Raw genomic sequence first — 27,801 nt, 5'->3', positions numbered from 1 at the left:
GAGCCTGGGGGTTCTGGATTCTGATCAGATTTGGAAGGAGACTTGGCTTTTGCCAGGGGAATCTGATGGATGTGGCCGGAGATGCACAAGGAGGATGGGAACAGATAATCAAAAGGCTTAGAGATTAGGGATTTTCAGCTAATTTACATGTGGGTGGCTGAACTCATCACAATCCATGAGAATCTTGAAATTGTGATATTTCCTGAGTATTGAGACTGGCAATTGAGTTTGTACTGAGAGCAAGCTATGCTGTAGTTAAAACCAAACAAACAAAAAACTGAAAGAAAAGACAAAATGAAACAAAAATAAGGGGTCTGGGCTAAATGGAATTGCTGGCTTCAGGGAGAGAAGGAAATTTGAAAGGCAGCAGGCAGGAGAAGTCAAGGAGTCTAATATTATATGTGAAGAGCCCATGGTTAGCTAGATTGAGAAAGGAAAATTCCATATTTTTTTAAAGTGGCAATAAAGAATTCTCAGGATAACACAGGAGAGAAGATACAGGGAGGGAAGGAGGCAGACATGCAGGACAGAGTCTCAGTCTAAGAACATTCCCAAGGATGTTGAACATGTCTTAAGGTGCTTCTCAGCCATTCAAAGTTATTCAGTTGAATTCTTTGTTTAGCTCTGTACCCCATTTTTAATAGGGTTATTTGGCTCTCTCGAGTCTAACTTCTTGAGTTCTTTGTATATATTGGATATTAGCCCTCTGTCTATGTAGGGTTGGGGAAGATCTTTTCCCAATTTGTTGGTTGTCGATTTGTCCTTTTGATGGTGTCCTTTGCCTTACAGAAACTTTGTAATTTTATGAGGTCCCATTTATCAATTCTTGATCTTAGAGCATAAGCTATTGCTGTTCTGTTCAGGAAATTTCCTCCTGTGCCCATGTGCTCAATCCTCTTCCCCAGTTTCTTTTTTATTAGTTTCAGTGTCTGATTTTATGTGGAGGTTCTTGGTCCATTTGTAGTTGAGCTTAGTACAAGGAGATAAGAATGGATCAATTTGCACTCTTCTGCATGCTGTATCATTAGTCATTAGGGAAATGCAACCCTGAGATTTCACCTCACATCAGCCGGAATGGCTAAGATTAAAAACTCAGGAGACAGCAGGTGTTGGCAAGGATGTGGAGAAAGAGGAATAATCCTCCACTGTTGGTGGGATTGCAAGCTGGTACAACCACTCTGGAAATCAGTCTGGTGTTTCCTCAGAAAACTGGGCATGACACTTCAGGAGGACCCTGCTATACCACTTCTGGGCATATACCCAAAGGATGGCCCGGCTTGCAATAAGGACACATGCTCCACTATGTTCATAGCAGCCTTATTTATAATAGCCAGAAGCTGGAAAGAACCCAGATATCCCTCAATGGAGGAATAGATACAGAAAATGTGGTTTATTTGCACAATGGAATACTACACAGCAATTAAAATCAATGAATTCATGAAATTCTTAGGCAAATGGTTGGAACTGGAAAATATCATCCTAAGTGAGGTAAATCATTCGCAAAAGAACACACATGGAATGCAGTCACTGATAAGTGAATATTAGCCCAGAAGCTCTGAATACCCAAGGCCCAATTCATATATCAAATGATTCCCAAGAAGAAGGAAGGAGAGGGCCCTAGTCATGGAAAGGCTTGATGTGGCATTGTAGGGAAATAACAGGACAGGGAAGTGGGAGGGGGTTGATTATGGAATGGGAGGAGAGAAGAGGTCTTATGGGACTTATGGGAAGGGGGGAACCTGGAAAGGGGAAATCATTTGAAATGTAAACAAAGAATATAGGGAAAAAAAGAACATCCCCAAGGGACTAAACTTGTCAGATGCCAAGAATCACGGTGGAGAAGTATCCCTCTCTACATAATGGGATACGTAGGAGGACATAGAGAGCTTCCTGGCACACCAGTATGACATTTGTTGATCCAGATAGCAAGATAGACAGATTAGGTAGCTCCAAGTAAGGACACGTATCCAAGTAAGCAAAGAGAATCCATAGGAGTAGGAAAAATAGAGAAATGATTAAAGAGGCAGACTAGATTTAGAGTCTAATTTTGTGAGTAGCAGAAGCCAGGATAGGCAAATCATCCATTCACAGAAGGATCCAATTGACAGTTTGGTTGTTAGGAGTAACTGATCTTTTGGGGTCCAAATATGTTTGAATTGAGTGTTGGTACCTGATTTAAGGGAGGGTTGAGTGAACCAACCAAATTAGGCTACTCAATTGAAAAGTTTATTTCCAGGCTGACATCTTAGGAGCCAGAGAACAGCCAGTGATAGGAAAAGCCTTGACAGTATTAGTGGGTCAGGTAGCAGTGATGGAGGAACTAGTGATAAGGACAGCCTGCCAGCTAGAGAAGTGGAAGGTGGGGCACAGCCTAGAACAGCTTGGGGGCTACCATGGCATTTTTAGAAGGGTACAGATAAGTAGTAATGGTTTTCTTAACAAACAAAAATAAAAATGTTCTTTTGCTTACATGCTAACAAACCTTCAGTTGATTGGTCAGAATCCAGCTGATCTGACCCCAGACTGTCATTTAAGACATTGCCAGTTGCGCTGCCATGTTTAGGGCATTCCAATTATGAGTTATTTATTTTACTACCCCATGTGAAAAATATTATTTATCCCAAATTTATATATTGAACTAATACAAAACTGCCTTTCCTAACTCTTATGTAAATGTGTTTCTTGCAGAAGTCAGTGCTTGTCAGTGCTTGTGTTAGTGTATAAGCTGTCTTCATCTTCTCATGCATCATTCACATTAAGAATATCATAATGTCTGAATGACAAGTCTAGACACCTGTATGTTTGGAAATGCAAATCCATTCCCCACATGCCTCACTTCTCCTCTGCAATTATGGCAGCCAATTTTGTACAATCACTTAAATTTTTTAAATTCAATTTAGAGATGATAATATATATATAAGAGCTTTTATATTTCACAGTAACTTTAGAATAACATTTTGATGTCAAGGCTTATGAAGACTTCTAGCAGTATTTCAAATACACTGAGAATATATATACAAGAAGCATTATATAAACTCAGCTGGTTGTATTTAGGAATATATATATATATATATATATAGTATGTGCATGTTTATATGCAATAATATAATGTATCATCATATAAAATGTAAATATAATAGGCATATATTCCTATGTGTATGTATATAAATACATAATATGTATGTATATTTACATATAATATTAATGAAAAATAGCGCAAATTTGGAAGGGAGCTAGCAGGGATGTATAAGAGGGTTTGGAGGGAAGAAAGGGAAGGGGAATATGGTGAAAATATATTATAAATCTAACAAACAAAAGAAATAAATATTTTTAAAGGGAGAATGGCATTGTAAGATGGACTATTTCAAGACCTGTTGGTGCGACTTCATTCTGCTGTTAACAAGAGTGCCTTAGTTTGATGGTGAGCCTGTACTCAGCTCTGTGGTGCACCACATTGATAGAAACACTAAAGCCATTTCTCGTAGATGAATTCCTGTTTTTGAGAATCTGTTGAACACAAATGAAGAACACTATCTATGAAACTCTCCTCTACTACTTCTTCCTATACGATCTGTTTTTCATACCTCAAAGCATTTGTTTCATGATAATCTATTTTAATTTTTGTTTTGATAGAACTCATTAAGTTTCCTAATACCACCATTAATGTTTGTCAAATTCTTAGTACCCTGTGGCACACAATTTAAAATGCTTTACAGGCAATTGCTTATCTGATTCCCATAAAAGCATGACAAAATAGCACTGGTGCTTGGTGGTGCTTGTTGGAGTAAACCTACTTGCTGCTAATGTTGAGTTGCTTCCAACATACACACTAACCAGGTACTTCCCAGGTAGCCTAGCTTTTCCCCAGTTGGCCTCAGCAGGATGCTTGTTAGTCACCTCAGCACTCTGCACCTCAGCACTCTCCCATAGCTTGCCTCCACAAAGCAGTGGGAGACATAGAATAGGCCATGCAGGGCCTCCAAGTTCCCGTGCTGGGCTGTACTCATCAGTCTCCATGAAGGGGCCAGTGCTTTTCACTACACCGATGACTTGTATTTTAAATATCGTCCTAGAAATGAATATTTTTCATATAAAATAACACTTGAAATGTTAGCTTAGAAATAGAAACAGCACATTCACAGGCACACTGTTTTTTCCTGTCCCAAACTGCAAGGCTTTGGCAAAAATTATTTCTAACTAATGCCAGAGATCAGGAAATTAAAATGTCTTGTAAAATCCTTCAGACCTCCTCTGCCTCATAATCAGAAGTGAAAACAATCTTAGATTTTAGACTTTGATGTTTTGAACCTTTATTCCTTCATTTTTCTAAAAGCTATGTTTAGATATAGGCAGAGTATAATACATAGTCAAATTATTTTTATATTCCAGTAACTTTCAGATCCCTGTGTATACCTCTGACTCTAGAAATCATTTTGTATAATCCAAGAAGCATAGTATTCATCAACATTGTGCCAAAATTCCTTTATGTTGCAATAATTTCCTTCCAAAATGAAATCTATCACCTTTAAAATCAAAGCTGGCCACATGGAAATAAGAAAATCACCATTCCTGCTACCACCGAGAACACCATTTCCCCCCAGCTAAGTGCTTCTTAAACAAGAGAAACTAAAAATATTTAATGTGTTTGTAGAAATGGTATCACAGCATGTTTTCTTTCTTCCAGTGAATACTTGATCAACTTTCCTAGTAATACAATAACCATAACACGGGTCACAACAGAACATTCTGTAGGCAACATTAAGGCAAACAGAACGTGAAATAACATAGGCATTAATTCTCAGATAGTTATAGGTTCACTCTGTGAATATTTAGCCAGTTTTTACAGTTAGAATTGTAGAAAGCAAATAATTGCCTGCAAAATATATTGGTAAGTATAAAATCTTGAATAAAAATATGTATGTATTCTTAGTTGAACTTGAGCTTTTTTATATTCTCAGATATTTACTGTGTTTATGAAACAACCATAGTCAAATTATTATTACATATTATTCATATTCAAATATATTTGTGTTCCAATATCCATTCTCTCTATTAGTCATTCTGCTTCAACTTCAATAAAATATTATGTGACATTTATAAGCTGAAATTGGCCTCCAGTCTTCTATAGAGTATAGGAAAGCAAAACCTTATATAAAAGAAAATTGCCATGACTTTGTACTTACTTGGGAGAAATTGTGGTCATTGCTATGTTCTACTCAAATATTTGCCTGTAATAAGACTTTATTTAGATTTCACAAACAAAAACTTGTATTTCTTTTGCTGTGATGAAATATCATAATCAAAAGAAATTTGAGAAAGTAAGGTATACTTCATCTTGTACCCAATAATCCATCATCCAAGGAAATCAGGAAAGGAACCTGGTGGCAAGAACATGATGGCATGAGGTTGAAGCAGAGGCCATAGAGGAGTGCTGCTTACTCTCTTCCTCCTTCTTGGTTTCCTTAGTCTGTTGTCATATATCACTGAGGACCTAAGGGAAGCACTGACCACACTAAGATGAGTCCTATACCATTAATCGCTACCCAAGAAACTGAACCACAGACTTAAGGTTCCAACTCAACAAATGACTCCAGATTGTGTCAGTTGACATAAACCTAGCAAGAACTGATGTTTATTATAATAATGAAATGTCCTTTATCCAGGAAGACTGGAAGAAAATAGAAATAACATAATGTAGGTGAGTTTGAGGAATGGTAAATAAAACTTGTGGAGCTTTGGAAATATGGCAATGAAATACAAAACCCTAAACTTCACAATGTGCTACTGAAATCTGAGGGGAGAGGGCTATAGTTTGTGCCCATTATTGTTACTGCCATTTGAAAAAGCAACTAAGTACATATAAAATTTGGAGATGAGTACAGTTTCCAGAAAAGGACATTTTGTAAGCTGAATTGTGACTTCAAGCAATAAAACCAGAGTGAGCCTAGCTCTTCCTAACTGAGATGAGGAAATATTTAAAGGAAACTGGTTTGAAAGAAATATCAGCATTAAATCTTTAAACGTCTCAACTTTAAGATGGTGCAAAATGTGTAAATGCATCCCAATCTACATAAGACTGTGTTTTTTTCTTATATGTCAAAAAGGGAAAAGGAACTATTGTATATACAGCTGGGGAAAATGTACACTTGTCAAGCCACAATGGAAATCAACACAGAGAATCTTCATAATACTGAAAGTAGATCTACAATATGAACCAAGTAGAGAAGTGCTTGATAATTACTTATTAGACCCACGAATTTTCAGAGATTCGTGCATGTCAGTACTTGTTGCAGTACCATTCAAAGTAGCTTAGATATGGAACCAAAATAGTGGGTTGGATATATCGTAGATTATAGAGGATTTTCACAAAGTATATTATATGCTAGCATGAAAACGATCATATGTAACCATGTGTAAAAATAAAGAGAAAGTGAAAACACACACATGCATACACATATATGCAAACATACATATACATTGTTATAGTTAGTGACTCCGATTGTATTAGGGACCTACACCTATTTGTAAGCGTCTACAGTCCTTTGATTTATGAAACATTTTCTGATTATCCTAAGCTCTACTTCATTTTTTGCTTTACCTCTGTTTTTTTCCTCCATATTTCATTGCTTTGTAGTGTTCAGCATAGAACTCAGTGTCTCATGCATTCTAGAAGAACCCACTGTAAAGCTCTGTCCTCTTGTCCAGACCTATCTTGTACTCTTGTCTCTTCATTACCTTTTTCATTAAATAATTAATTTACTTACTTTATATCCTGAGTAGCTTTCCCTCCCTCCTCTCCTCCCACTCACTCCCTTTCCTTCCCCTCCCTCCATCCTTCCTCCCTTTCTCCTAAGGCAAGGGAAGGCCTCCAGTGGATATAAGCCTGCCTTAGTGTATTTCTCCTCATATTTTAAGTCAATACCTTGCAATGTGTGTGTATACTTCACTAATTATTACACCTTCACACAGACTTGAATCCGAATCCTTAGTACAAACGTGCATTCAAGTTCCTAATGTGTACGCTGTAGCTTCCGCTTGTCATACAGCATGTCAATATAAATACATTGCCTAGAACTCAAAAGCATGTTCATTTCATTCTTCTGCCTTAATTTTTTTCCAAACGCCAAACTCATTTAATTAAAGACTAACTATATTCCATAACCCAGATTCCCTAACGTCTTAAACAAGTCGATCACACTATCTGAGGAAGGACTTGAAAAGAATTGAAGGAGATAATAACCTGTTGTATCTACTGAAATAAAAGCTTTAACCTCTATCTCTGAAGGAGGATTAGAGTCCTTTTTCTAAACCATTAAAACTAAAGAAATGGCTCCTGTCTTTTTGGTTGTCTCATTCCCCTGAATGGTTGATTATTGCCTCATCTGAACATATATTCTGAAGAGTTAATGCTGGATATAGTGAATCACTCTATGAAATTACATTCTTAAACTTCAAATCACAGCTGAAACCATATAGGACATAGTAAGAAGGAACAGAAACAGGGTTCCAAGGGAAATATGAAATTGTAATTGCTTGAGCACTTTCCTCGATTGCTCTCTTATTCTGACTCATGGTGGTTATGCAAAATGAGAATCGATCTTCTTTCTTCATGCATGAGAGGACTGAAAAATACAGAATTGTCAAGTACATTTCCTTAAATCACACATTTATAAGGCTATTGATTTAGGTTAAAATATTATTTCTGTAAAGTATCATATTCTGTTATTTCAAAATCATATATATATTTCATTATACCTCAATATTTTTATTCTAATTAGTCATGAAGACACATATTTCATGTTATATCTTATGATATAAATTACTAACATAGAAATGGACAAGGAGTTATAACGTATGAGCATCAGGCACCATACTCTTGCACTCATGTGGTATTCTCTCTATTCATTCACTGTAATCACTAGTGTTATAATATTTTTTTAAATTTTTTATTCGGTATATTTTTATTTACATTTCAAATGCTTTCCCCTTTCCTAGCCCCCCCACCCCCAAAAAGTCCCATAAGCCCCCTTCTCTCCCCCTGTCCTCCCACCCACCCCTCCCCACTTCCCCGTTCTAGTTTTGCTGAATACTGCTTCATTGAGTCTTTCCAGAACCAGGGGCCACTCCTCCTTTCTTCTTGTACCTCATTTGATGTGTGGATTATGTTTTGGGTATTCCAGGTTTCTAGGTTAATATCCACTTATTAATGAGTGCATACCATGATTCATCTTTTGAGTCTGGGTTACCTCACTTAGTATGATGTTCTCTAGCTCCATCCATTTGCCTAAGAATTTCATGAATTCATTGTTTCTAATGGCTGAATAGTACTCCATTGTGTAGATATACCACATTTTTTGCATCCACTCTTCTGTTGAGGGATTCCTGGGTTCTTTCCAGAATCTGGCAATTATAAATAGGGCTGCTATGAACATAGTAGAGCATGTATCCTTATTACATGGTGGGGAATCCTCTGGGTATATGCCCAGGAGTGGTATAGCAGGATCTTCTGGAAGTGAGGTGCCCAGTTTTCGGAGGAACTGCCAGACTGATTTCCAGAGTGGTTGTACCAATTTGCAACCCCACCAGCAGTGGAGGAGTGTTCCTCTATCTCCACACCCTCTCCAACACCTGCTATCTCCGGAATTTTTAATCTAATATTTTTAAAAATGATAAATTGAGGGAACTATGTCAGAGGACTTTCATTCTTAATGTTAGAATTTTTTTTTTAATGATTTAAGGAAAGGAAAGGATCTCAGGCATACAGTTAAATAAAGGAAAGATGGCTTGGGAAGACAATGAAGCAAACATAAAGGTGGGCATGCAAGAAAGCTCAGGTTGCCTGGGATCACCTCTGTTCTCTCACCCCCAAGTATCACTGCATATTTGATTCATCCTCTTTACACATAATCCACCAGTTCCTAGTCCTAAGTATTTGAAACTTTTCCATCAATGACTAATTTTTCTCTGTTGCTATTTCAAAACTTTTAATTGTCATGAGCTGTCACATCCATATGCTGTGGTAAATCTGTTATGGTCTATCTTTTGGGAAACATTACTTTCCACCCTTAACTTCATGGTTGGATTGAAAAGGAACAAGAGCAATATATCAAGTGTTTTCTTAAAGCATTAAAAACTTATTGAAGATTATATGATGTCCAAAGTTGGGTCTATAGCTAGAACTTTTATGAAGACTATTTCTTTATAATATAAGCTTGCCAGGGAAATTCTTGATAAAGAAAAGTCAGTGATTTAATTTCAATATTATATATTTCAATTCTAAGTAACTTTACTTTATCTTTAATCTACTATATCTAATAAAGTATGACTTCAAATACCCAAGAAATTTAAAGAAACCATAGTCATACTATATATTCAGATTTGAGTTAAAACATAATCAAAAGTATAATGGGGGTGTATATAGTCAGTGGCTATACCCATAGCTCAATGGGAAAATGTTTCTCAAGCATTCCTTTGTCTCTAAGCTTGATCCCTTGATCCCACAAGCAAAATCTCTCTCTCTCTCTCTCTTTCTCTCTCTCTCTCTCTCTCTCTCTCTCACATCTGTCTGTCTCTCATCTGTCTATATCTCTCATCTTCTGTCTGTCTGTATGTCTGCCTCTCTTAATATGCTTATTCTATGTCACAGATATAGCTATACAGGTACATAGTTATTCTTAAATCATTCTTCTTATTTTGAAAATCAATAAAAATGTCTCAAAATATTTAAAAATATCTTCATATTCTTTGCATTAGTTTGAAAGATAAAACATTGAATATATTATTAAATAACTAACTGACTGTATATGATTAAATACAGAAAAGGAAGGACAATTGTTTATTATGTTTATGTGTTTGTAAAGTTCATCACGCACTGACATGGAGAAGTTACATTGTTAAAGCTTTGAAGGAAGATTATGAATTAAGTATCTATATAATATACAATGTAGCATATGACAATCCTTTTCTTACTGATAGTTTTCATATATTTTTGATCACTTGGAAAAACTAACCTTTTAAAATATCAGACTTAAATGTTTATACATGCATAACATCAAATTTACTTCAAATTTTGAAAGACATAATAATGTAAGCATTGAACGTAAACATTTTAGGCTCTGTGCACCTGACATGCTGAGCCAAATATTTGACATGAGAAAGAAATCAGGAGACGTGTTAGAGCTTGTTTTATTTTTTAAATGGAAAGCATTAATGAAAATCCCACAGAATGAAGGTTGATACTCTCACCCAGGAGTAATTGTGATTAGGAGCACTTTCTAGGCGGTTTGCCTACTCTCATACTTTCCTCTCACAGTTCTGGAAATTTTAGCCTTGCATTCTCTGAAGACCACCATCAGGTAATATTTCCCAAATATTTAAGTTAATCCTGGCTAAAGTGAAGGTCAGCATCCCATGCATATTTGTAAACATTCCCAGCTTTCAGAATAGTGATAGGTTCTGTCTGAGGCTCAAGCACACACCAATATAATTTCAACTCCATCACAATGCATATTCCTCTGAACGAATATTAAACCTTAGACTTTTCTGATGCTAAAATGGTGATATTTCCATCAGACTATAAGTCTTGTGCATGAAGAGAAAAAGATCCTTTCTTGGCATTACTTGTTCATACAAGAAAATCATCTTATAAATCATTTCAATTAATTGGAATAAAAAATATATCAATTGAAAAGCTAATTACAGTGATGCTATTTGTTCAGTTATAGTATTGTATATCATGGTTACCTTGTCATAGATGTCTGTGTCTATTCTTAAAATAATGTATTTCTGATCCATGAGTCTGGAGAGGATGGCATATGATACAATTTATCATGTTGTGGTGACTCCCGCCCACAAAATTATTTCCATTGCTACTTCAGAACTGTAATTTTGTTACTTCTATGAACCATTATTAAGTATTTGGTTTTTTCCAATTGTGTTAGGTGACCCCTGAGAAAGGATCGTTCAGCTCCAAAAGAGGACTCAAGCCACAGGTTGCGAATCACTGATCCAAGTGTTCCCTTTAGGGCTGAGAATGCTGAATGATTATCCGCATTCTGTACAATTGTGAACAAGAAAGATCAAATCCCAGTGTGGAGAGTAGATGTGGATATAAAGTCATACCTCCAACCAAGGAGATATTTGCAGTTGATTCTTTCTGGAGGTGGAGAGTCAGTTTTCCTTAAGAGTGTTGCACCGGCAAAGTCACACTAGGATGAAAGGCCAACATCCAAAACCATATGAATACCACAAATTCAAATTTATGGGCAAAACAAGGACACAAATGTAGGTGGGTAGGGAAACAGGGTAAATGTGGGAGGTGTCGTGAGAGGCGGTAAGTAGAATTAAAACAGAGTACGCAATTCTCAAGGAATCAATAAAAATAAAAAATACTAAGAACCCCTTATTAACAATAAGAAATATGGAATAGGGAACACAGGATAAGTTCATTGGTTAAGAGCCCTCATAGTTCTTCCAGAGGTCCTGAGTTCAATTCCTAACAACCACATGGTGGCTCTGTAATGGCATCCAACACCCTCTTCTAGGGTGTCTGAAGATAGCTACAAGTGCATGTGTGTGTGTGTATAATATTTTAAAAAGAATAAAAACAGTCAAAAAATTAAAACAATAATAATCTTTGTTACTAGAGCAACCACATTGCAGTACTGACCTAGTATTGGATGGATCTAAGGAGAGTTTAAAGTAGTGTAATGGAATGACTAAGGTTGATGGTCATTGCCACCAAGGCGGTTTATCAGTTTTATCTTTTCTTATGTTGCTGCCCTTCTAAGTTGGTCTTTGTGTTTTCTTTTAATCTAGCTGTAGTAGAAGAATGACTTTCTGAGATGAATGGTATTAAAAAATATGGAAGCAATAAAAATGATTAGGAACAGCTGCAAAAATCTCATTTTCTATTTTCTCAGTCATCATTTTGTATATCAAATAAATATAAGCTTGAGTGCCAGCACATGCATGCTCATACCAGGTGGGTTAGCTCTTCAGTATCGCCTCAGTAAGGTACAGGGCCTGATTTCCAGAATTCTGGAGCAGGCAAGCGGTAGGTCAGATACCACTCCCTTAGAGCTGGCTCTCCTGCAGACAGGACCAGCTCTACTGTGATGCCCAGGAGAAGTACAGGGCCCACTACACTGAGTTGTTGCATGCAGTTAGGGAGAGGGTAGGCACTCCCCCTCTAACACCTTAGGGTCCAGCTCTCCCACCTGCCATAGGGGGTTGGGGGGCATCTCTCTCTCACTTGCACCACTGTACAGAATTAAAGTTACAGGGCCAGTTCTCTTGCTTTCATGCCCTTGTATCTGGCTCACACATACCCCTGCCCTCAGGGTCTGATCTGTTCTGCTCTGCTATCCAGGCAAGGTGCAGGACCTGCTCTTCCCAGTGCTGTAGCAGGGAAGGGTCAGCCAGGGCCAACTGGTCTACTCTCATGAGCCCTGAGCCAGCTCTTTCTTCTGCTTTAGGGTGCACAGAGCAGAGCAGGGGAAGGGTTGAGGGGGGTAGTGAGAGCTGGCTGTCTGACTAGTTCAGATACCACCCAAGTCCCTTGCTCTCTATAGGTTTACAGATTTTAACAGCTTAGACACCACTGACTTAATAGCTAATCTGCATAAATAAGTGGATATATACCACACTTGTCTTTCTTTGACCTGGGTTTCTTTTCTTTCTTCTATTTCTGTTTTTCATTAATTAATTCACTTACTTTACATCTTGATCACAGCCCTCTCTCTCCTTGCACTCCTACAGCCCTTCACCCTATACCTCCTACCTTTTTCCTCTGAGAAGGGAAAGGCTACCACTGGGTTTCACCCCATGCCAGATTTAGTCTTTTCAGAGTGTTGTAAATTTCCTGTGTTTTGTGGCAGATTTTTTTTTTTTATATTTAACAATTTTATCTTGAGACCCTCCTATTCCTTTCTTGTATTCTGTTGAAGAAGCTTACTTCTGAGGTTCCTGCTCCAGTTCCTAAACTTTTTATTATCAGATTTCCCTCAGCTTTCCCTCAGTTTGTGTTTTTTTGTATTGATTCTCTTTCTATTTGTAGGTCTTGAACCAATTTGTTAATTTCCTTCAACTATTTGCTTTCATAGGTTTCCTTAAGGAATTTATTCATTTCCTCTTTAAGGATATCTATTGTGTTTATCAATTCTACTTTAAGATCTTTGCTTGTGATTCAGTTGTTACAATTCTCAGGACCTGCTGTTATTGTATTCTACTCAAGACATTCTCCTGGCCATTATTTTGTGTTTATGCTAGCCTCTAGACATCTGGGTTTGAAATTCTGGATTTATACATCCTATTACCTGGTCTTTTCTTTGTAGGATGGGTGTTTTATTCCTTTGTTTCTGTTGTGTTCGCTGATTCTTAGGAGTGTGTGGTGGATGCTTGTTGCCTGGTAGGAAATTTCTCTGGAATTTTGATAGGTGTAACCACTGGGATTCTGGGCAAAATGGGTTCCTATATATTTGCATCTAACACATAGAAATATGTTTGGGCAAGGTGGCTGCTGAGGAAAACCACAGGAATAATTTTAAAAAAATAAGGTGGTATAGCACGTTGTGTTTAGTCCCCCGGGAATGGGATGGGGAGTGAGGAGAGGCCATTACAGGTAGTCTTTTCATTGGTTGGGGATGAGATTTCAGGGCTGTATATGGAGGAGAGGGGAAGAGAGTGAAGATCTGAAGCTTGACTACCTGATTTGTTGAATTACTTGTCTCTCTTTCAGGTTAGGCTGATGGTTTCCTGGGGAACCTGCTGAGGTTGGTATTGAGATATGAGAATGAGTGTGGAGGAGTATGGTAAGAGAGGATGTGAGTGAACCATTGGAGATGGGTAGCAGCAAGGAGAATGGAACTGCAGCAGACATCATGGAAAGAATTATGGAGAAAACTGTGGGATTGGATGCAGGAGAGGAGAGGAGAGGAGAGGAGAGGAGAGGAGAGGAGAGGAGAGGAGAGGAGAGGAGCCATATTTGAGCTACCTACTTTGCAGGTCAGAGAGGCCTCCAGGTTCCCAGGGAACACATGCTGGAGTTGGATGCTGGGAAAGGTGATAGATGGAGGATAGAAAGTTTGAATGGGAAGATAAGCGTGGTACCCTGGAGATGGGGCAGGAGGGGACACTGCAGCACAGGGTCAGCTACGATGCTGTTTATGTGATTGGATATGGGCAATGGATTTGGGGAAGAGGAGAAAGAGGGGAATATCTATACTTAACCTACCTGTATTCTGGACCTCAGTGGCCAGTGGGTTCTGAAAGAATGGCCCCCTGGAGTTGGAGGCTGATGTAATGAGGTGAGTAGGGAGAAGTAGGTATGGAGAAGATCCGTGTAATCCACTAGAGGCAGACCAAGAGATGAAGAGGACACAGAAGTTGTTCTGCTACAGAGCTGGAGATGAGGATGAGGAATTGGACTGGGAGAAGAGGCAGGACTGATGAAGAGCTTCAGGTTAAGGTTATTTACTTTCCAAGCAAGAATGACTGTCAGGTTTTCAGAGAAAGTTTGCTATAGTTGAGAACTGTGATAATCTGTGCTGTGTGATATTTAATATGTAACTCAGCATCTATCTTCAAACCTAGTGTTTATTACCACATATGTAAGAGAGATATGGACAACTAAATGAGTGACTATTATGCATGTCCAGGGAAAAGGTGATGATAGATCCCCTTCATACTCAAATAAATTTTGAAGAATGATTCTGAAGTATATCATGTGACTCATTATGAAATGAAAATAAATTTGGAATTTCAAAGTGGAAAATAGGCAACCTAATGTCTTCTGTATGATTCCCTGGTAATGACTGGACTTTCTTTTGAATAGATCTAAGCTAGAGGTTCTTAGTATGGGTTTTGAGGGAATATCCACTGTGTGAGTCAATATGTGGGTCACAATCACTTTGGGAGACAAACAACCAATTCCAGGAGTCTTACATCAGATATTCTACATAGCATATATTTATGTTATGATTTATAACAGTAGTGAAATTTACAGTTATGACGTAGTAATGGAAATAGTTTAATTGTTGGTGGTCATGACAGCATGAGACACTGTGTTAGAGGGCCACAGCATTGGGAAGGTTGAGAATTGATGTGCTAAGCACTTGCCTTACTATAACGTAGTTTGAAGTGAGTCATGTTTTTTATGTTTCCTTGTCAAAATCTGGCGATAATAAATAATCTCAAATATGAGAAAAGTTCCACTAATTGTATTTTATATCAAGTCTCCATAGAAAACATAAATTTGAAGTTTTGTGGTTTTTGAATGGAAACTTCATAGTTGTCTTAGTCAGGGTTTCTATACCTGCACAAACATCATGACCAAGAAGTAAGTTGGGGAGGAAAGGATTTATTCAGTTTATACTTCCACATTGATGTTGACCACCAAAGAAAGTCAGGACTGGAACTCAAGCAGGGCAGGAAGCAGCAGCTGATGCAGAGGCCATGGAGGGATGTTTCTTACTGACTTGCTTTCTCTGGTTTGCTCAGGTTGCTTTCTTATAAAATCCAAGACTATCAGTCCAGAGATGGCACCACCCACAAGGGGCCCTCCCCCTTGATTGCTAATTGAGAAAATGCTTTACAGCTGAATCTCATGGAGGCATTTCCTCAAGGGAGGCTCCTTTCTCTGTTATAACTCCAGCTATTGTCAAGTTGGAACAAAACCAGCCAGTACAGAAGTGTGTCATAAGGTCTAATAAGGGATCATGGGAAAGTTTGTGTGACATAGCCATATTATGCAGAACTGCACTGATTTTATTTAAGCAGTATATGTTGGCATGTTTATTATGTTAATGACGTTAAAGTTCAACTGTAAGAAAAATTACAGAGTTTTGACTCTTGGTCAGGAGTGGAAACCTGAACCAGTAAAAAGAGTTCTGTTTCCTATCCTTCATTTTACTACTTGAAATTTCCATCTCCTATTATCTGAAGAACTATCCCTACACAGCATTAATATGTTCCAGCACTCATCCATAAGCATTAAGTTAAGGGGAGGTGCCAATTCATGTGGATGGAGTCCTTGTAGTTAGAATTAGTGCTTTTGTGAAAGAGTCTGAAAGCATTTTTTCTATTCTTTCATCTTTTTCTTCTTTTTTTATGCCATGTTAAAGAAAAATTAAGCCATTTGTGAACTACAGTCTATAAACTCACCAGATGTCAAAAGTTCTAGCACCTTGATTTTGGTCTTGTCAACTTCCAGAATTATAAGAAATAAACTCGTAGCTTGCTAGCTGCTCAGAATACAGAATTTTGTTTTAACAGATCACATAGACAGAAATGCTGTCATGATTAGGATCTGTAATAATAGATTTGCAATTATCATTTTGCAGAGCTGAACATTTAATCCAGAGCCTTGCACAAGACAGACCACAAACCTACCATTGAACTACATCTCCAATTTCTAACCAAGGACTCTTGACTATGCCCTTCCTCCCATGTGTCACTGATTCCTCCCATAGCTTGTTAATGGAGTAACAGGACGGCTATTAATCAATAGTCTTCCTAAACTGTGTGATATAGGGCATAGATACGATAAACTAATTGTATTGCTTTGTTCTGAAAGAAAAGTTTAAATCATAAGCAATAGACAAAGAGAATAAGAGTCCATTTCTATCTAAGCTCCTGTGACTAGCCAAGAAATACATTCTGATTGAAATTTGCATCTGAAAGTGGGAAGGCATATCTGTAAGGAAACATAATGTACACCAATATGAAACTATGTAATAGAGAACTGAGCTGAGCATCTGAGATGCTGAGACCTAAGAAAAATCCTTTAAACATGTCCTTTTTGAACCCTTCAGTTTTCATTCTTTGTAGCTCTCCCAGAAAGAGACTTGAACTTTCATGAGCATCTTCATTAGACTCAGGCAGGATTAGGGAAAGTCTGACCCTATAGTGAGCCATCTTTATGATAGCTAGCACTCCTGGTGGGTGCCCAGGCCCCATCAGAAGAGAGAAAAGTTATCAGCAACACATTGTGTTTTGCCTTGTCACAACTAAATTCAAGGATTTCTTTCCTTGAAGAAAAAGCATGTTTCCATGGTTACATCTCGTTACAAAAGGAAATACAATGGAGAAATGTTTTAACATTCTGAGGGGGAAGAGGTTTCCAAACTAGAGTTCTAGTCTGTGTCAAGCCATCAATCAACAATGAAGGCAGAATAAAGAAACTGTTAGAACCTTGATTTCATTTGAAAAAAATTTCCCTATACACTGTAGGAATGAATTTAGAGAGAAAATCTTCTAAACATGAAGCACAGCAGAATGAGAAAGTTACATCATCAAGAAACCAACATCCCATAATAAAAAAATAAGAATAAAAAAAGAAATTCCTATTTGCACTGTTGTGGCAAGACTGAGAAAATAACCTGGAAAACAAAAACATATAAACTAGCCTATAAAACCCAAGAAAACATGAAAGTTTACCTTCTTTCTCTGGTTCTATGGAAAGAAGTTTCACATATTTCTTCTTTATGAAGGAGATAATTGAAGATTGTGGTGGTTTAGGCTTATGTATTGCAATATCTAGTTCTTAGTGGGTGAAATTGTTTGAGTAAGAGTAGCAGGTGTGAGCTTATTGGAAGAGATGTCCTACTCACAAAGGGCTTTAAGGTTTTAAAAGCCTGAGACACGCCCAGTTTGTTCTCTATGCCTCATGCTTGTGGAAGAGATGTGAGCTCTCAACTACTGCTATAGAACAATCACGGCCTAACTACTACCATACTTTCCACCATGACTGTCATAATCTCCAATCCTCTGAAACTGTAAGACCCCAATAAACTCTTTTATAAGTTGTGATAATTGTGTCTTTTCACAGAAATAAATAAACAATTAACATAAATATAAACAATTGAAACTAAACTCCATAAGAAAGCAGCAAATAGTAAATATATAAGACACATACTCTATTTAGAAATTCCAGAAGACATAGCAATACTAAATAAAGATGTGTCAGAATGGTCAATACTTGCAAGGCTTAGCATATATATATATATATATATATATATAATTCAAGGCTTAAAAATATATATCAATTAATTGTATATAGACACATCATATACAAATACATTGTATTATGTGTGTACAGTAATTCAAAGTTTAGGAACTATTTTTACAGAACCATTTTTAGTATTTATGGGTATCAAAACATAAACAGAATAAGGAGAGAGGGACAGTGAACTGGAACATTAATTTTGAGACTTCGTTATGTCGTGTGATTTTTTTGGAAACCATCTTATAGAGTGTTTTTGTTGAAGCAGACATGTGGAAGGATATTTTGCTGAGAACAGTGGTGTTTTTCTTTTCTTTTTCTTTCTTTTCTTTTTTTGGAAGTAGCCTGAGTAGAGTGCATGTGATGTTTTGCTGGAACAGATGCTGAGAGAACACGTGATGTTTGGAAATAGTATAAATATAACCCAACAGACAGCAAACAACTCGGTAAAGTATAGGCTTGCCTTGCCATTTCTTGCTGGTTGTCATTGGGATTTGTTGACACTGATCTCTGCTGCTGCTGCTTTGTTATATTAGTTTTTCTTGTCTCTCTTTGTCATCGTTTGTTGTGATTTTATTGAGAGAAACACCACCAAAAACGTTCTGGTGGAGTTTTGGTTGCTATTTGGTAGTTTTTTGTGGCTTCTTACCAATTCTGCAGACTTAGGCAGATTCGCAGTCTTGTGGTTTCTTCCGGATTTAACTGTAAATGGTGTTTGCCAGCGGGTGGAACTGCCATTACTGATTTGCATGAACTGAATTGCTGATATCCTGACAATGCAGATTGAATTCTCCCCCAAAATTAATTCCAAGCAGGTCCACATACTCCTTTGCCCTACTGATCTTTCCTTTCCATTACCTCTGGTGGATGATGAGCTAGAAGGCGGGGTAACACATTTAAGTACACTTATTAAAAGTAGGTTAAAAAGAAACATAAGCCTACAAGATAGACTTGCATAGCTCATATTCAAAAATCCTTAGACTAATGTCTGGCAAAACCATTATAAGGAGAAACACAATAAGGAGGAAGAGGAGAAGAAGAAAAAGAAGATGAGAAAAACAGTTATGAAATCAAGGAGATGGAGGATGTACAGGAAGAAGAGGAGGCCATTGATATAAAGGAGTGGAGATTAGGAGCGGCAAGATGGGGAGGTAGATGGGGTGGAAGCATACTCCACACGCACTATGTAGAAACTCCAGAAGAAATAACAATATAAATAATAATCATATGGGAGATTAAGAGAATTGGGGATGGAATGCATTTGAAATTTTATTATTACTCTACTTTTTAAAAAATTAATGCCATGTTAATTTATATAAGAATACAATTTAACAAACAGCACTGGAGAAGATGCCACAGAGATCAAGTCAGCAACTACGCCTTGCCTCAGAGAACACAATGATGTGCCCTGATCTCAGTCAGTTTCAGTGTGGTTTTGATAAAAGTCACTTTAAGGTGCAAACCAGTTTGCAGATAACAGGGCATGTTATGGGTTATGAAAATCATACACCAGTTTTGTATGGTTCAATATGAGTTTATCTATATTGACGGTCTTCATTATGCTGTGTTCTTTAGCTCCTTTCAATGGCAAGCTCCTGCTCATTTCTCCAAAGAATGCTAAAACTACATCCCTCTAATGCAAGAATTAATCACCCCACCCCAGACTTAGTCTTCCTCTCACACATATGTTGGAGCTTTGTCATAGTGCTTCTACCCTCTGGCATGATTAGTCACTGACATGTTTGCTCTCCCTGATGGTCTATGCTCCTACTCCAGAGTAAGGGGCATGTTTTAGTCATATCTGTAACCTTACTATCTGTCACTGAATTAGGCACCCAATAAGCTTCAATGCATATCTGCATGATTAATTAGCTGGATCACAGCTCGGGAAAGGTAGGTCAGGCATCATTATCTTCCTCTTGCAGGTGAGAGCAAGGTCTCAGAAGACTGAGAACCTTGCATATGACTACAAAGTAAGACATTTCCTCCTTGGCAAAGTTCATCTTTCATGATCTTATAACTCAGAAGTGGTCGTTTATGACAAATTGATTATGACCATTAGTAGGTGCAAAACCATGAGTTAGTGAGACAACAGAATTGACTCTGTGGCTTTTACTGTCTTCTCCGCAGTTGTTACAGAGGGTCCCATTGCCAGGTTAGCCATGAGGATGCTTGAGGCATCTTCAAGCTTGGGACTCTAACATTCGTACTTTTGGGTCTCACAGGACTTCTAGCCTAGGACAAGATTTGCCTTCTTTCAGAGGCCCCAGGCTCCAAACTTACAATAAATGGTAATGTGATTCTCTGACATCAAGACTTTGGGAGGGGAGTGTTGAAATCACAAAGATATACTATGTTTGTGTGTGTGTGTGTGTGTGTGTGTGTGTGTGTAGATCCTAGGTGCATGGCTCACTACACATTATGAGGTGGTGATACTAATTCTTTACAGATGGCTTGGGTTTTTCACATTCTCTCTGTAAGTCTCTGAAGCTTATTTATAAAACATAGAGTTCTAAATAAAGTTTCTAAAAGCAGGTGTGATTGCAGCTGCTCAAGGGCTGCTACTCAACAAATGTTAATGGAATGATTAGAGAGTTAATACAAGTAGCAATAAAAAGATTTTCCCAAGCATCCACCTAAGCCTTAAATAAGGTGCAATTTCCATGCCAAATATTTCATACTAATTAATCCCGTATGACTTTGTTTTGATATTTTATGGATACTGCTAGGTCTTCTCAACAAGAAGCAAGTTGCAGTCCATACTGAACTTTATTTTAAATATTCTGTTTTGTCTGTCACCCCAACAAGAGCTCAAAATCCTCAAGATTTCATTGATTTTTCTTATTCTCCTTCCCCATTATAAGATAAAGAACTTAGCACTATTTAATATGTATATTAACCACAGGGAGTTCCCATTACCATTTAAATCAGATAAAATATATATCTAATGAAATCCTAATGTACAGAATGGTTTACATAAAAAAAATCCTGTTAGATAGCTTGCAAAGTAAATTTCAGTTAACATTTCTGTCCTTAGGATAACCTGGAAACACAATTTGTAGTAATAATTTACCTACAAGTTATTTAACAATTACTATATAATTACTGTCTTCATCTGTCCATGAAGTGTATAAATGTGTAGTTAAGAAATAGCTAAGAGGGCAGCAGTGGCTGGACCAGCTGAAGGGCCATCAGCGGTGGAACCAAGGCGACACAGGGTCCAGTTAGGCCCTGCGCCCATGACCACTGACCTTCGCTGACCAGCCGGGCGGCAAGCAGCTGCGGTTCTGCGGAGCCTTTCGCTGCACAGAAGCCACTTCAGAACTCGGCTTCCCACCAGTCAGGAGAGACTCACCTCCATCTTGATTTCAGACTCCAGAGATTGGACAGACTGAGGTACACAAACATAATCCGAGGCCAACACCGCAGGGGTCTGAGCCCGACGGGCGTTGTACTGCACCCAGGCCCTGGGATGTTCGGGTGGCCATCGGGGTGCCAACCCAGCCAGGAGGTTTTTTTGCCCTGGCCGGCGCACGCGCCGCCATTTTGCCTACAGGACCCAGAGTGCTCGGGAGGGCAGAGACAGCTAACAAGCGTAGCCTGAGGCTAACAAAACGGGGGTCTAGGCCCCAAAAGGCACAGGACTGACCCCAAGAACTGGGCGGCTTGGTGGGCCATCTGTGTGTCAACCTGCCCAGGAGGTTGTTAGCACAACAGACTCTCCCGGTGCTTTCGGGGAGCGCGGAAGCGCACGCCGGCCATCCGGGTCACCTGGCGGACCCAATTAACAATCATAGCACTAGGGGAACTTTGCTCGGACCTTGGCCTCCCAGGCTTTTGCCTGGACTCAGGGCCTGGGCGACCAGGCTAACCTTGTGTGCGCCAGCCCGGTTGGTGAATCGGCTGCCCAGTGGAGTGAGCGGAACACAGGGGAGGTCACAGCAGCATACACCTTCGGCGCTCCCTGGGGGTGCACACGGGCTCCATCTGGTCCACAGACACAATCTGGGGCAAGGCCTCAGGCAGAAGCCCTCAGCTCAACTCTCTCCGCTTCAGATCAGCCTGGCTAAGATTAAAAATTCAGGAGACAGCAGGTGTTGGAGAGGGTGTGGAGAAAGAGGAACACTCCTCCACTGCTGGTGGGGCTGCAAGTTGGTACAACCACTCTGGAAATCAGTCTGGCGGTTCCTCAGAAAACTGGGCACCTCACTTCCAGAAGATCCTGCTATACCACTTCTGGGCATATACCCAGAGGACTCCCCACCATGTAATAAGGATACATGCTCTACTATGTTCATAGCAGCCCTATTTATAATTGCCAGATGCTGGAAAGAACCCAGGTATCCCTCAACAGAAGAGTGGATGCAAAAAATGTGGTATATCTACACAATGGAGTACTATTCAGCCATTAGAAACAATGAATTCATGAAATTCGTAGGCAAATGGATGGAGCTAGAGAACATCATACTAAGTGAGGTAACCCAGACTCAAAAGGTGAATCATGGTATGCACTCACTAATAAGTGGTTATTAACCTAGAAAACTGGAATACCCAAAACATAATCCACACATCAAATGAGATACAAGAAGAAAGGAGGAGCGGTCCCTGGTTCTGGAAAGACTCAGTGAAACAGTATTCGGCAAAACCAGAACGGGGAACTGGGAAGGGGTGGAAGGGAGGACAGGGGAAGAGAAGGGTGCTTACGGGACTTTCGGGAAGTGGGGGGGGGGGGGCTAGAAAAGGGGAAATAATTTGAAATGTAAATAAATTATATCGAATAAAAAAATTAAAAAAAAAGAAATAGCTAAGAATTACATATAGTAATATTGTTATGTTCAACACATACAAGAAGTGTTATTCTATCATGGAGGAGACATGAAAAGACTTTCTTGTTAAAACCTATGTTGCATATGTATTATATGTTGTATAGGTTTACAGTGAAATACTAAATTCCACTTTCTGTGTGTCTTTTTTATTCCAGAATTCTAATATTCAATCTTTTAACTTGAATTAAAGGAATAGTTAAAAGTTTGTCAATCCTATTTTAACTCCTAATTTTTAAATTTGAAAAATATATCTAACTATATAATAAGTAATATCCAAACCAATGCATCTAATTAACCTCTTTAGTTTATCATCTTTAACTTTAAGTGTGTATATGTTTTTACAGCCCTGGAAATTATTCCACTATATTTATTATTTATAATGAGAACAAATAGCTATAGCAATTCTCACATATTTAAATTTCTGAAAAATTAATATTCTAATGTCCTTACCAAATAGTATCCCCATTTGGAATTGTATATAGTTATGAAGTCTTTGCTTCTGATAATAGTGATCTACATTGAAACTAGCTCAAAAACATTAGATTAAAAATTTGAATTTTTTGATGCAAAGTTTGAAGCTATTCTTCTGATAAAATGCAGCTACCAATCCTATAGGAATATTATGAAGTGAAATTATCTCACCTGCTTTTTAATCCATTTAAATCTTTTTTGAGTAGTAGATTAGTAAAATTATTATTCACTCTGTCAAAAATATATTTTTGTTTATTTTAGTAGAATGAAAATCTTGGGTTAGCTAATTCCTTTTATTTTATTTTTAACTTTTATATGTATATACAATGTGTAGAAATTATATTCATATCCCTAGAACACCCTAATATCCCCATTTCTTGTCCCTATGGACCCTTTTCTACACTCTAGCTAGTTGTCCAGTGCCTATACCATTAAAGGAAAATCTATCAGTCTTCCAATGACCATTACCATATATTAGCTCCTTTGGAGTAATCTCATAGTTATCTCTTTCATCCATAACAGAACACTGAGGGGCAAAAACTTGTGTAGACATTTTCATAGTCCTTTCTTTTAAGATACTTTTAACTCTGAGTTAAATTCCACAGAAACTGAACTCTTGTCTTTTTGATTACACATGCTTTGCTTTGTCTCTTTGAGACTTGTTCTGATGTAGTTTTTGTTTCCATGTGTAGGCATCAGAAAAGCAGAAGTTGAGTCAACAAATAACTGGACAGGTGTCAAGTGCTGTTTGATCTGTCTCAGCTTAGAATTGTTTCTGCTTTGACCTATTCTTTGGCAAGTTTGAAATAGCAACAAAGAAATGTGCCTGTTATTTGTGTGGAAATTCTAGTGCGTGAATTACAATTTACTGACATAGTGGTTCTGATCAATGGTTTTGTATTGGAAGGAATAATCAAAACAAAAGAGCCAGATGCCAGTAGTTTTACTGCAGTGATTAGAGAGCTGCATTAGTTCAATGGTCATGAGGAAATTCTTGGTCTTAGGACAAATGAAGAGAACCAGATGAAAGGTAGGCTCGCTTGTGGAGAGTTTAGAGAAGAGAGGAATGGGAGAAACTATAGAGTGCTTGATTAAAAATTGAATTAAAAAACAGATAAAAAATTGAATAGCAGAAATCAGTGAAATGGTGTGAAATAGAAACAGTATGTCTACATGAGCTTTTGTTTGACAAGCATCTTGATGTACTGTCTTTTAACTTAACATACGGCTAATTCTCACATCAACTCAAAAATACATATTACTGATATTTACATTTAAAAGGCAAAGAAAATGGCTGAGTTGAGAGACATCCTTGGGACTTCTTAGATTAACAAGTATATGTTATCACAATAGTTTTCATCAAGTATCTTTCTACCTTGTTATCACTATCCTCAGTGACACACAGGAATGATATGGGTATCGTTCATAAGATCATTATAATCATGATAATATTACACAAATGAAGCCTGCTTTATATAAGATACATAACAAAGATTAATTTTAGTAGTGGGGTTCCCCTTCTTACCACATTAATACTCATCTAACTCTGTTTTCCTTTCTTTACTATTTAGGAGATTATCACTCAAATGCATTACCTATTCTATAAAATAATAATTATCAATATAATTAATTTCAACTCTCACTACATGTGGGGGTCTCAAACGTGCACAGAAATACTTCAGCAGATGGCAGAGCATGAAACATAAAAGAAAAACAACAGGATCTGGCAAGGAACCAGATTCTCTCCTTAAATTCCAAAGAACAAACATGTCCTTATGTTTTGCTACCTCAATTGTTCCATGCTCATCTTCTTTAATAGAATAATAAAATGAAACTTATCAGTGATAGCTGCAGTGTCTGGAGAGTGTCATTGTTTCAGTGGTGATGGGTAATTCTTAGTCTTTGGACAAATAGAGTATATTTTATTGGATATTATTTTAAGATTTGAAAAATATTTTCTTTCATTTTTGAAATTATATTATGGTCACACCATTTGTACCTTCACATTCCTCACTCCGCATTCTCCATATACCACTTTTTGGTCTCTTTTAAATTTACAGCCTTTTTTTTTTCTTTAATGATGCAATTATATCTGTATATAGTGCTAAACACAACCTGCTTAGTCTGTATAATGTACATATATGTACATCTTCAGACCTGATCACTGGCATTGATTAACCATTTGGAGTGTTCTCCCCCTGAGAAAGACTGTTTTTCTCATTCCTAGAATTTGGTAGTTACCCGTAATTCATTGTATAGGCTTGAAGCATATTGGCCTGTTCTTCATCCATGTTGGTATGCCTGCTGAGGTCCCTGTTCAGCTCATGTTTGAAGAAGTCATGCTGGTATATGGGTATAGATTCTTCCATTACTAGTAGGCACAGTTTCACAGCAAACCTATTGACCTAGCCTGTTCAGTCAGTCAACAGGGTCTCAAAGGAGGGAGCAAGGACTAAAGAAAGCAAAGGCAATTAGCCACCAATATAGTATGACTCCAGCAAGCACCAAAGTGGGTTTATTTTTCCCCAGTATGCTTTTATAACATTCTAAGTACATGCAAAGAATATTTTCAGTTCTTGGTCAAGGACAAACAAGGTATAAACAAAGTTCTAAGGTCACAGTATTCAGGGACTTATCAAGATGATCAAGATAGAAGGAATACATTCCTCAGCTGTAGCTTTTCTTAAGCTTACTTTCTTGTCCTAGCCCAATGTCAAATGTTCTTGCTAATTTCCTTGAAGTGTCCCCAATAGCTCCCCCAAACCCACAATCCTCTGGCTCAATCTTTTTACCTCCTCTTCCAAAATGGTCCCTGCCTTAGCCGCGAATTGTTTTGTCGGTGTACCTGTTGAGACAGATTACTACAACTCTGCGTATTGATTGTGGTTTTCTGCAGTGGCAGATGAGGACTACACATATCTGTAAGTGCAATTAGTGAGAGTGTAGGAGGAATGATGCTGATTTAGGAAAGAAGTGAGTGAATTTTGAGGGTGTTATGTATTTCCAGTCATTAAATGTTTGCCAATCATCAATGAAGCTAAATGCTATTATTAAGATATTTTGGGAATAGTTTTAGCTATCCTGGGTTTTTTGTTATTCCAGATGAATTCGAGAATTGCTCTTTCTAACTCTATGAAGAACTGAGTTGGGATTTTGATGGGTATTACATTGAATCTGTATATTGCTTTTGGCAAAATGGTCATTTTAACTATATTAATCCTGCCAATCCATGAGCATGGGAGATTTTTCCAGTTTCTGAGTTCTTTTTCCATTTCCTTCTTCTGAGACTTGAAGTTCTTGTCATACAGGTCTTTCACTTGTTTGGTCAGAGTAACACCAAGGTACTTTATATTTTTTGTGGCTATTGTGAAGGGTGTCATTTCTCTAATTTCTTTCTCAGCCTGCTTATCCTATGAGTATAGGAAGGCTACTGATTTGCTTGAGTTGATTTTATAACCTGCCACTTTGCAAAGTTGTTTATCAGCAATAGGAGTTCTCTGGTGGAGTTTATTTGGGTCACTTAGGTAGATTATCATATCATCTGCAAATAGTGATAGCTGACTTCTTCCTTTCCAATTCGTATCCCTTTGACCTCCTTATGTTGCGTAATTGCCCTAACTAGTACCTCAAGTTCAATATTGAAAAGATAAGGTGAGAGGGGGCAGCCTTGTCTAGTCCCTGATTTTAGTGGGATTGCTTCGAGTGGGTTACAGAGCTAAACAAAGAATTTTCACCTGAAGAAATTCGGATGGCTAAGAAGCACCTTAAGAAATGTTCAACATCATTAGTCATTAGGGAAATGCAAATCAAAACAACCCTGAGATTTCACCTTACACCAGTCAGAATGGCTAAGATTAAAAACTCAGTAGACAGCAAGTGTTGGCGAGGATGTGGTGAAAGAGGAACACTCCTCCACTGCTGGTGGGGTTGCAAATTGGTACAACCACTTTGGAAATCAGTATGGCAGCTCCTCAGAAAACTGGGCACATCACTTCCAGAGAATCCTGCTATATCAATCCTGGGCATATACCCAGAGGATTCCCCCGCATGTAATAAGGATATATGCTCCACTATGTTCACAGCAGCCCTATTTATAATAGTTAGAAGCTGGAAAGAACCCAGGTATCCCTCAACGGAGGAATAGATACAAAAAATGTGGTATATATACACAATGGAGTACTATTCAGCCATTAGAAAGAATGAATTCATGAAATTCTTAGACAAATGGATGGAGCTGGAGAACATCATACTAAGTGTGGTAACCCAGTCTCAAAAGATCAAGCGTGGTATGCACTCACTAATAAGTGGATATTAGCCTAGAAAAATGGAATACCCAAAACATAATCCACACATCAAATCATGTCCAAGAAAACAGAGGAGTGGCCCCTGGTTATGGAAAGACTCAGTGTAGCAGTATAGGGCAATACCAGAACAGGGAAGTGGGAAGAGGTGGATGGAGGAATAGGGGGAAGGAAGAGGACTTATGGGACTTTTGGCGAGTGG

The sequence above is a fragment of the Apodemus sylvaticus genome, chromosome 11 (genome assembly GCF_947179515.1).
Source record: "Apodemus sylvaticus chromosome 11, mApoSyl1.1, whole genome shotgun sequence".
NCBI classification, from domain to species: domain Eukaryota; kingdom Metazoa; phylum Chordata; class Mammalia; order Rodentia; family Muridae; genus Apodemus; species Apodemus sylvaticus.
This window is presented reverse-complemented; position numbering follows the sequence as displayed.